This window comes from Populus trichocarpa, chromosome 19, assembly GCF_000002775.5.
Source record: "Populus trichocarpa isolate Nisqually-1 chromosome 19, P.trichocarpa_v4.1, whole genome shotgun sequence".
Taxonomy (NCBI): domain Eukaryota; kingdom Viridiplantae; phylum Streptophyta; class Magnoliopsida; order Malpighiales; family Salicaceae; genus Populus; species Populus trichocarpa.
The window spans coordinates 11860050-11872200 of NC_037303.2; the positions used below are offsets into that span (position 1 = coordinate 11860050).

Sequence of the window (12151 nt, forward strand, 5' to 3'; positions counted from 1 at the left end):
CTCATTATCTTGCTGTTTTTCCAGTTTGCCTTTCACTACTGCAACTGCAGATGGCCCCGAACATATAAATGCCACTTCGACAAAGACAATTCGAAGAATTGTGTGCAGATTTGCTGGACAGGTAGGTGATCTTTTCTTTCTTGTAATTTGTTTGGGTTTAATAGCTGGTTATTTCTTGCACAATGCAAACCAGTAAATGATTTCCAGGGTTCCTCTCCAATTCCCATGAAAATTCAGCAGGTGGCAACTGCAATCTATTCTTTTGAAGGCTAAGAAGTCCAGTTCAAACTGAAATGAAAGATGCAAATCTTTCCTTCAAAGGTATTGATGCGGTGATCCTTCAAACGCGCACGCGGCTGTTCTAGCTGGAGAACTTGATGACTTGTGCTCTTAGATGTGACACCACTGTCTCTGGGGCTTCTGGGGCTAGAAACTATAGGTGCAGTGATGACCAAAATCTTTCCAAGGAACACAACCATACCAACCTCCAAGTCAGAGGTGTTTTCCACAGCTGCAGATGGACAGACAGTTGTGGAAACAAATGCCTACCAGGGCGAGAGAGAATTTCTAAGGGATAGCAAATTTCTTGGAAGCTTCCTCCTGGAAGGTATCCCTGCTGCTCTGCTTGATCCACGGATAGAGGTCAAATTTTATATTGATGCCAATGGAATTCTTTCTGTCACGGCTGTTGACAAGGGAACAAGAAAGAAGCAGGACATCACCATAACTGGTGCTAGCACCCTACCTAGTGATGAGGTGCGAATTTGGAGAAACTATTCTGATGACATTCCAGTATTCAACAAATATGAGAAATAATGGTTGAATAGTTTTCATATTTTAGTTCGAGGAACGATGATGATATGGTTAACAGTTGTTGGTTTTGCACTGGATGACTGAGGGAAACCTGAAATTTATGCTTGTTGTTAGGTATGGAAGAATGAGCCTAAACTAATTTATTGCTCTATAAACTTGGAGATATGAGAGCTAAAATGTTCGCGTTGATCCTTGAAAAAATTCCACTGAATAGTTTAGGATTGGAAATATAATATCGCAAGTAGAGAGAATGGTGAGAGAAGCAGAAAATTTGCAAAGCAGGACAAGGAAAAAAGTGATGCCATAGACACTAAGAACCAGGCCGACTCTGTTGTTTGCCAGACTGAAAAGCAGTTGAAGGAGCTGGGAAACAAAGTACCCACTGCAGTTAAGGAGAAAGTGGAAGCTAAACTGAAGGAGCTTAAAAGATGCCATCTCAAGCAGGATCACCGAAGGCATTAAAGAAGCAATGGCTGTCAGCCAAGAAGTCATGAAGCTGGGGCGATCCTTCAATGATCAGGCCGGCGGCCCAGGTGCTGGACCCGTGCCCGGAAGTTCTGCTCGGTCATCGAGGTCAACAGGAAAAAGGGACGACGGAAATGTCATCGATGCAGAATTCAGTTGTATCTTTTCTTCAAGGAATGTGCAACTAGTGTGTATAGGTATTATATTTTCTCTTTGTAAGAGTTGGGGTGAGAAAAGTGCATGATTTCTATGATTTAGTTTAGATATTCTATGTTCTAGTGTCAATGGTGGACTATAAAAGGAATATGTTTTTGATGGTCAGGAGCCCCATGTGATGAAGCTACTTGCATTAATTTTCTTAGAGCACCGTATAATTTTCAACTTGTGTATTTGCTGCCACTGAACTTCTCTATCAAACTTAGAAATACCCTGTAAGTTAGGCAAGAAATCGGGGACTGCTTGACATTTTAATAATGAGTTACGTGCCAATTGGGGAAGCTGTTATCATGCCTGAGAGGTCTTCTCTATCTGAAAATTTACCATCGGGTCAAAGTTATCGGTTTGGAAATGAATTCGAAGTTATTGGTTTGTAAAACGATTGAGCTGGAGTGTGTTAAAATATTTTTCTGTTCAAGGAGCGTTGTGGCTGGTTAGCATGGTGACTACTCAAATTTGAAATATTTGCCAGTGAGGTTGTCCAAGTTGCATAGCTGAGAGATCGAGAGAACCCACGTTTATACAAGAATCCTGACTCTGTAAATATATATGAGATGATGATTCTGCAAATATTAATCTGTAAAACATGTATGTGTGCTGATTGTTTGGTCTAGAATCGTTCTTTCATCTTCTACTGCCCCACTCCCTGTGGACTTGGTAAAACAATCTTTGAGCACAAAGTTGCAAGACCTCTGATCAGGAGTCTGTGGTCATCATGGCCAACGTACAAGAAGAAAGGCATCTCTATGATATTAGACAAACACGTGAGTCGATCTAAGCAGTTTTGAAGTACATAGGTAGGTCTAGTAAATCTATGGCTACGTAGACAAAGGCCTTCTTTTGTTCCAAGAACAAGCCATTTTAACATAACAAAAAGGACCAAAGCAAGCCATTTTCAGTAGCAGAAGGCTGCTGCAGCTCAAGACCATGTAATTATCAGTTCAAGTTAGAGATGAGAGCAAGCAGATCATTATTCTGTCGAATAGATCTTTTAAACACTAGAACATACTCATTATGTGTACTTAACTCCATTCCTGCGCTACATGGCTCTGCCAACTAATGAGCCAAAGATTTGAGACAAGTACCTTTGACTGACACAAACGAAATTATAAAAGACTGATGCTCCTAGAACTAAATGATGGGCTAGAATCCAAAGAGAAGCCTACAAGCATTAAAGATCTTGCCTCTGTTTTTCTTGGTGTTTCTTGCAGGTGGTAGAGTTGCTTTACCTTCATCAGCTATGAAATCACTTTGGTGGTGGATCCGGCAGTACCCTTGTGAAACTGAAGATGATCTGCTCATAGAAAACGCCCTTTTGATTGCATTCTCAAGTTTAGCTGGATTTTGTTTGTCAATCTTTAAACTACGAGAAGAAGCAGAACAGCTTCTGCTTAAAATCACCCCAAATATCTCTCCAACTTCTTCTTCTTGTCCCTTCTCTGGAAGGGAATCATGGTTTGCAGTGCACATGCTGTCATGAATCTCTGTAGTCACTCTGCGCTCTGAACTATGGTTTGATGTAAGCCCAGGTGTTTGTAGAGGTGTGTGGTGCTCTGAAAGATCTACAGATCTTGATTTTGAGATGCTAACTTGTCCAATCTTTGAGTAACCATTCATTTTTTTTCTTCCTTCAACCTTGATCAGGCTTGTGGATCATGTGCAATACTGGTGTGGAAGAGTTTAAAAGTAAGAGTACAGTAAAGAAGTGGTGTTTTTTGAAGGTGCCTCAATGATGGGGCATGGGTGCCAAGAGAGATGAGGTCAGACAATGACATGCATGTATGTATGCAAGATTCTGACGCTAAGGTTAAAGGCGATTCTCCACAAAAGTAGAAACTCTCATTAATTTCCTTTGGGGATTGAAATTCTTTGAATATTTGTTAGCTGGCACGCTGAAGTCCTACCATGTCAAGGTTGGTAGTTTGTGTCTTGAAAGTTGGCACCCTCGTTAGGAAAATGTTGAGTCTGATTAACCAATTCAGAGGCTCCATTTTAACACATCCTGTGCCCCACAGGACTGGCCAGCAGACAGAATTTGGCATTGTTGAAACATGTAGGGCCTTGAATTATATCGGCTAGTAGAAGCTAAACACTCGAGTAGTTAGCTAGAACACACAGATGGACGCTCTGATACAGAGAGATTGAATGGGATAATAAGAAAAAACTCCTTAATTCCTGGGGTCTCAGGTTCTGAGGCATCTGTATTCAATCAACCTCATCGATAGAATCATTTTAAGCTTTGATTCTGGCATGGTAGTCATCGAATTCTTCTAAATATATTAGTTGTAAAGAATATATATATATATATATAAAAGAATGGATGTGCAGAAATGCCTGTGCAAGAAGATGCGATAACACGAATTTCCTGCAAGCGCTGATGCAAAAAATTCCTGGTGCACAGTGCCAAGTTTCAGCACTTGAAGCCTCTCCAATCTTTAGATTTGACATGCGCTAGATTTTCTTGTAGTTTCGAACAATGTCACGGGACATCAACGTTGAAATCTGCAAATATAATCAAAACATGATCACTGTTTTCCATTTGAGTGCCTTGAAATCTGGCGAGTAAGAGACAAAAGTAAAGTGGCCAGTTGGTCACATGAGTGTAATTAGAAGCTTTGTTCAAATGTCAAGAGTTGTTGAAAAAGGACGGCAAAGCATTTAAAGATAATGCAAGTGCTTGAATTTTAAGTTATGGTATTTTTCCACTACTTTTTTTATAAAAAAATATGATAATAAAAAAATTAATTTTTAAATTATATCTAGTATTATAATAATGATTATTTTTTAAAATATTTTTCATTTAAAAATGTATTAAAATAAATTTTTATATTTTATTTTTAATATGATATAACAAAATAATATAATAAAAAAAATATTGATTTAAAATAAAAAATTTAATTTTTTTTTAAAATATTTTTAACACATAAACAAACAAATGGCCGATTAAGGTAGGCAGTAGCTCACAATTTATGGTTTGAGACTTTGAGTCCGTGCCATCATGACCGCCAACTAGAATTCTGCAACATTTATGCTGATAGGACAGTGATATTATTTTGCCATCGTCGCAACAATCATAGCAATTAACCTGGAATTATAGTTTTGAATCTCAGCCAGTTTGACATGACGGGTTCATCTGAAACCTAATCGATCTAAAATTAAAACCAGATATATTAAAAAAAAAACAAGAAAAAGAAAAGTTTGATGTAACCCGGCGACCTGGTTGATCTGACAAGATCCGGTTAAGACCCGATTGCAAACTTATTGACTTTTATTTTTTTTATGTTTTTACTAAAACAATATCATTTTTATTTTTTAAAAAAAAACTAACCTGATAACCTGGTCAAAATCTAATAACCTAATTAAAATCTAGAACCTGAATTTTAAATTAGATGGACCACCAAGCCGGGTCATAAAACTATGCCGGGAAGTAATCGGGATCTCTTCTCTAGCAAGAATTATTTTCGAGTGAATCCTTTAGCTTGGATAACGACAAATGTTACCATAGTTATTATGCCTCACTTGACGTGGACTAGATTTTAGAATCGGTTGCCATGATCCTATATCAAATTATTAATTTGGGTTCACTCGATTTATTTTTAAAAATATTTAAATAATTAAAATAATTTTTTTAAAAAAATAATTGAAAAATAAATTAATTTAAGTTTTTGATTGAGTTACATGTTGACCCATTAGATTAACTTGGTCTAACTAGATTGATTCCTATTTGATTTTTCTAATGATCTAAATTAGGTTTCAAATTGATAGAATCTTAGATTAACTTGTTGGGCAGATCATATTTAATAACAAAGTGTGTATTCTTATTTTTTCTGGCTATTATTTATCATTTTCATCGTAGGAGATATTGTAAAATAAACCCTATTTGTTTTTGTATTTTAAAAGCGTTTTTGAAAAAAATTAAATTTTATTTTTAATTTTTTTCTTTACTTCAAATTAATATTTTTTTGGTGTTTTTAGATCATTTTGATGCGCTGATATCAAAAATAATTTTTAAAAATAAAAAAAATATTATTTTGATACATTTCTAAGTAAAAAAACACTTTGAAAAGCAGCCGCAACCACACTCTCAAACAAACATTTAAGAAACTCATGTGAAAGCACTGATAGCACGAAATGTTTAAGAGTATGATAGTTGTTATTTTTTAAAGTGATTTTTATTTAGAAATGTATTAAAATATTTTTAATATCATCACATCAAAATATTTTAAAAATATAAAAACAAATTATTTTTTAAAAAAATTTTAATTTACTTTTATTTTATCGCAATCCAAAACGGAGGCTAAATAACGTGGTTATGGTTAAAAGGGGGAAATAAAGTAGACTTGGTACCACAAAACTTGGACATGGAATTCAAATTGTTTCTCTTTTTGACATAGGGATAAGTTTTGAATTCAATTTCGTTTACCTATCTACTATAGTGACACAAAATACACTTGTTAGAGTTGTTTAATATTATAGTAGTGTTATTTTTTAAAATATTTTTTATTTTAAAATATTATTTTTAATATTAGTATATTAAAATAATCTAAAAATATCAAAAATAAAAATTAATTTATAACAAATAAAAAATTAAACATTTTAAAAATATAAAAATAAACAGCGTTTGTTAGGCTTTTGGCGGGACATGGCAAGCCTAGGCCCAGGGACATATGGCATAGAGCTACCACCTTCGCGACTGCAAGTTATTCCTCTTGGTTGGTGAATGAATTTACTGCCTAATAAATCTCCAAATCTAACACTTGTAAGCAGTCGCAAGTTTTTCAAATAAATATCTATTTTATATAATAAAATTATGGCATTCTCCTTGAATGCATCAAAATTGGACGATCTCATATCCTCTTTTTTTTTTTTTTTTTAATGTTAAGTGTATAAATCTTTATCTTTTTCTTGGTCGAATTTGGTTTATTTTTTATGTTATTTTTTTTAATTAAAATTCTTTTAAATTTCTTCGTTAAACATTAGATTCAATAGAACAATTAAAAATCAAGCTTTTATAATTTATTTTAACTTTCTCTCTATGGAATTATCTTAGTTTTATGATCAAAGTCACGGATTTAACAGGTTAACTCAAGTTAAATCATATTATTTTTTTCTATAAGGTTATCTCGGTCTGATGACCCGGGTCATGAGTTCGGTGGATTGATTTAGATTGTTTTTTATGTTTTTTTAATTGATTTCTTTTTTAATCTCATCCTTCAATATTGGACTGTTTGAGGATTGAAATTCGTAATTTGTTTCGATTTGCTTTTCATGGGGTTATCGCAGTCTTATAACCTGGGTTACAAGTTTGATACGTTAACTCAAGTCGTTTTTTTAGGTCCTTTTTTAATTAATTTGTTTTTCAATTTCATCCTTTAATATTGGGTTGATTGAGAATTAAACTTCATCCTATAATGTTATCATAATCTCATAATTCGGGTCATGAATTTGACATGCTAACCTAAGTTGTCCCAAGTTAATTCAATATATTGTTATTTTAATATTAAAAAAAATATCATCTTAAAAATTTATTTAGTCAGATATTGTTTTCAAGAGTTGTTAGGTTGTTTTTAGACTAGTAAAATCAATCGTGTTACATCACGTAAGTCTTTACACGACTTTTTTTTTCTGCTAAAAAAATATTAAAAATATTTATGTATTTTATTTTACATTTTTAAAAAATTAACTTGATCCACAACGATAGCGCGGATGAATCCTAAATCCTAAGTAGTCTCCTAATATAATATATACTAGTTGCTTTTGAGCATATATCTAATGTGGTCAGTGACATTTGAGCAACAACAAAGCTCTTCGTGCAGTAACTTGTCTATATAATACATGGAATCGATCACCAATAACTGAAGCAGAAAGAGACAGATATGGGAGGGAGAACGAAGGATTTCAAAACCATCAAGACACATGGTAGGGTAAGATCTCTCCACGGCAAAGCTAGGAAATAATAATAAATATAGAGCACGTATATTTTTGTATTTTAAAAATATTTTTTTAAAATGAATTTTTTATTTTGTTCTCTTTTTTTTTAAATTCATTTTTTTTGGCCTTTTCAAATTAATCTCACCTTACAAATCATATTTGTGTGCTCTTTTTTTTTTTTTTTTTATCAACAATCATATTTTATTATATTAAAGGGAATAAATATTACCTCTTTACATTTTGATGTTATTTTATGGACAATCATATCCCTTATATCAATATAAATAAAATTAATTTTATATTAAATATGACTAGAAAAATTCAAAATAATATATATTTATGGTTCAAAATGTAAATAAAATAGAAAACATGACTAGAGTAAATTTAAATACAAAAAGAGAGGATAAGGCACAAAACCCAAGAATTTTCTTCATTAAAAATCACTTTACACCTCCTCCTCGAGAGTGAACTTTTAACCATGTTTTTTAAAAGTTAAATCTTAATCTAATTTAAAATTTTTTCTTTCAAATTTTTTTTTTAATTATGAGTTATTAGATCAATTTACACTTCAATTAATCCCTCGAGATCCTGAAATTAACGATTATATAAAATTTTATTGGTCTCAAAATTTATAACACTCAAACTAGTGAATTTTAAAAAGCAAAAACTTAAAGATTAACTAATTGAGATACATCCCTTAAAATTCTTTTAAAAAAGTTCTTTCGAACACAAGTAGTAGAGATTACATTACTCTCATGCCAAACATCCATGAAGAATTAAAGAAAACAAGTTGAGAAGGCGAATGCACCTTCCAAGTCCAATCAAATCCACGAAACAGGCATCACTTGCATGCTGCACTTGCAGCAACTCAATGAACTAAGCATATCAATGCTCATTTATTTTAGATTTTCAAACATTTAGCAGCGCAGATTCTAAAGAACAGCAGCAAATTTGAGAGATCATTCAAAAGCTCCCATTGCTGGCTCCGGAGGGTCGATCAGGAAAATATCGAGAAGCTTATCAATTGCTGTGTACTCGTAGTCTAGATATAACTGCGAAGCCTCCAAGTCATCATCACCTAGTTCGTAGCCAGTCATATCACCCTTTATGAATACACTGTGAAGGATAGACACTGGAATATTTTGTGGAGGTGGTAAGCCTGCAACAATATTGTTAACAAACAAGTTAAATATTAACCAAATTTGAAGAGTCAATTCACAGAAATATACCATGAATGATTTTATCTTTTTTTTTTTTTTATAAATGCGGGTGTCCGGGTTAGTTTTCAGGCATCTCGACTAATCCTACGAACCCTAAAGTTAACGATTATATAAGTTTGCAGTGATCCTGAGATTTGTGGAACTCGAACTAGTAATCTCTATGAAGCAAATCTATAACTTGATCAGTTGAGCTACACTTCTCAAAGTTTATGTATGATTTTATTTTATTTCTGGGTTATCTCGCCAAGTTTTAAATTGGAAAAGATTAGATAGTTAAAAAAGAATAATTATTAAACTTGAAATGATATTATTTTAATTTTTTTTAAAAAAATTAAATTAGTTTTTTTTTGTTTTGACGGTATCAATTATGTTGAGAATTGACTTGTTATGTTGATTAAATTAATTTTAAATTTAATTTTACATAAAACTCAGCTGAAATCACGTCATGAATTAATGAATCATTATGATAACTCGTGAGTTCTATGTAATTTTTACCATGACATAACTAATAAAATAGCAATATTTTGTTTTCACCATTGATGTTTTAAAAATCATAAAATAATATCATGAAAAATTCTTACTCTCAGAGAGCTTCACAAGCTCTTCCTCGGAGAGATGAACCCTAATAAAATTCTGACCCGTCTTCTTTTCCCATAGAGAGATTAGTTCAAGCTGAGAAACGATGTTCTTGGGTGGCTGATAGGTTACAACTCGGTTCAATGTTCTTGCATCATCTGCTACCTTGATGGTATACATGGCAACATCCTCTTCATAGTTTAGAACCGCTGAAGGATATATATATAAAGAAAGAAAGAAAGAATTAGCAGTAGAAAATTTATATTTGTTAGAGGTTGTTTGGTTTAATTTTTGTTTTTTCCTCAAAAATAAAAATTTGTTTGTGTTATAGTTAATCACTAAATTATCTATTCATGCTACCCTGCAAATTAAATTTATATTTTTTTAAATATTAAAAAATATCAATACATTGCTAACTTTTTTTTAAAAAAAGCTAAACCGTGAAATTGACTAAAAAAATTCAAGATAATATTTTTTTTAAAAAAATTAATTAAGATGATAATGTATTGGATTAACCTGATTAACCCAAGTTAATATATAAAATTCATAATCCAGATTATAAAACTATGACAACCTTATTAAAACAAATAAAAATTTATATTGAAATTCAATTCTCAATTAATTGAATAAAATTGAAAAAATTAATTAAAAAAAAGATTTTAGTTAACCTAATTAATTTGTCAAATATGCATCGTGAGATCAAAATAACACAATATAAAATAAATCCAAACAAATTATAAAACTAAAATACCAATCAATTTAATATTAAAAGATAAAATTAAAAAAAAAATCTAAGTAAACCTTCGATTAACTCATCCAACCCTTAACTGATTCTCAATCAACAACAGATAACATCTGTAGATTTATCGTCGATGAATTTTTTTAGTTAAAACATGCTCACCAAGAACAAGTAAGAAGAAAGAGAGACTATATTTGTTGACTCATCATTTTCCTCTTCCCTGTCAAATTCTGCTACATAGTTACCCACATTCCTTCCGGAACACTACCAATTATTCTTGTCTTCTAAGTCAACACGTGGCACTGGCAACATAATTAACGAGAGCAAAACAACATGACTAAACGCTGCGTTTGACACATTATTAATAACACGGTGCGTTTTGACAACATTAGATGGAAGGGTAACGGTAATTTCCTTCGAATCAATTGAACCTTAATTCCTCTTCTCCTTGACATTCTTTATTTCCACGAGAGACTTGTAACATTTATTCTGTTAGTGAAATCTGATGTTAATAGCACATTTTTTTTTTATTAGTGTGTTTTAAAAAAATTCAAGGATTTATATTTTAGATAATTAATTAATTAATTAATTTTTTAATTTTAATAATTTAATCTATTTTTCTAGTCAAAATAAATAAAAACAAGTGTCTAATACCTATAAAAATTTATTTTTTAGAAATGAATGATACGTCACCGTCTTCGAAAGTATTTCAAATAGATTAGGCAATAAATCATGTCCAGGTCCCTTTTAATTTCTAAACTCTTATAACTTAATTTCTAGCTCATTTTCATCTGAAAATATTTTAAAAATATAGTAAAAATCTTGATAAACTAATTACCAACCTTAATACCTCAAAGTCATTTTAAAAAATGAAAATCAAACAAATTAAAAAACTAAACAGACCTGATCAATTATTTCTTGCATGCTCATTAAAAAAAAATTATTTTTATTGAATTTTTTTTGAAAAGACAAACCTAGTAATATAAATTTCAGTCTTTTTAATAGTTGAAATGTGATTATCCGGTCATTTTCTCTGATTTAAATTTTTTTAATGATCTTTTTTATTTTTTCTTAATGTTTAAAAACCATAAAATAAATTTTAGTATTGAAACATGAATCTCTAAAATAATAATTAGACCACATCATTGGAAACAACTTTAAGGATTGTAAAGAAGTTTTCCGTGCCCAAATAATCAACGGGGCATGTGTAAATGGTTCTTACCCTTGGCTTGTCCGTCGCCATAAACAGTGATATCACGTGGTTGCGCCTGGGGACGAAGTAATATATTGATAAAGTAGGCACCACAACAATTTGCAGCAACAAAGGTGTATGGTATCCCAGCTGCTTCTACGGCCCTTCTTACCTTTCTCTTCTTGTCAAGAAAAGCTTGAAATGGTGGCAATGGAGAAACCCGATCCTCCTCGATTCCAAAATCTGATGGAATGAACCTCTGATCGATATTTATTTTCAACAAAACTATTAGAACAGCTGAAGTTCTTGGAAGGTTTCAGCCAAAAATGGTCATCTTGCACAAAACCAAAACCTATCACGTTTGAAATTCTACAAACTCCTCTGGCAACCTACAATCTATCGAAAAGAAACAAATACCTTTATGTTACCAGAGACTTTCATGGCATCTATAATCTTGAGCTGAGCAAGAACTTGCGGTAAGGTAATGTTGAGATCACTACATCCACTTGGTGAAGTAGTGACACAAGTTTATCGTGTTCATCCAATTCTCCCTGTTACACCACAAAGTTAGCAAACAAATCAAATATTTAGCTATATTTCTCTACAGATTGCTCAAAGTGAAGGGTGATCTCATGGAGAACTTGAATATTTGGTTACCTGAACAATGGCGACGCCCATGGATTGAAATTCCTGATGGATGTGTTTTTTGGAGGGAGAAGATTGTGGGGAGATGGGACGAGCATAGACGTAGGTTTTGTGCCCCAGCAAGACACTTGCCTTAACCATGTACTTGCCTATGTAGCCAGTTCCTCCAAATATAAGGATTTTGCTCAACTCAATATTCTCCATTGCTCTCCAAACTCTCTCTAGTGCTCAATCTACAGGCATATGTTAGCATTTATAGAATATGCGAATTGGAAGAAACATTATCAATTAATTAAATTAGGTGTTATGATGAATTCCCTAATCTGAATTTGTGTTGCTGATGCAAGAGGATAA

The 12151-nt window shown here is 32.3% G+C and overlaps 2 pseudogenes; one reads left to right on the forward strand and one right to left on the reverse strand.

Moving 5' to 3' along the window:
- The first annotated feature begins 290 nt into the window (after window positions 1–290).
- LOC18108467 (heat shock 70 kDa protein 6, chloroplastic-like) lies at window positions 291–1635 on the forward strand (annotated as a pseudogene).
- A 6473-nt stretch (window positions 1636–8108) lies between these two features.
- On the reverse strand, window positions 8109–12102 carry LOC18108468 (eugenol synthase 1-like; annotated as a pseudogene).
- Window positions 12103–12151: the final 49 nt, after the last annotated feature.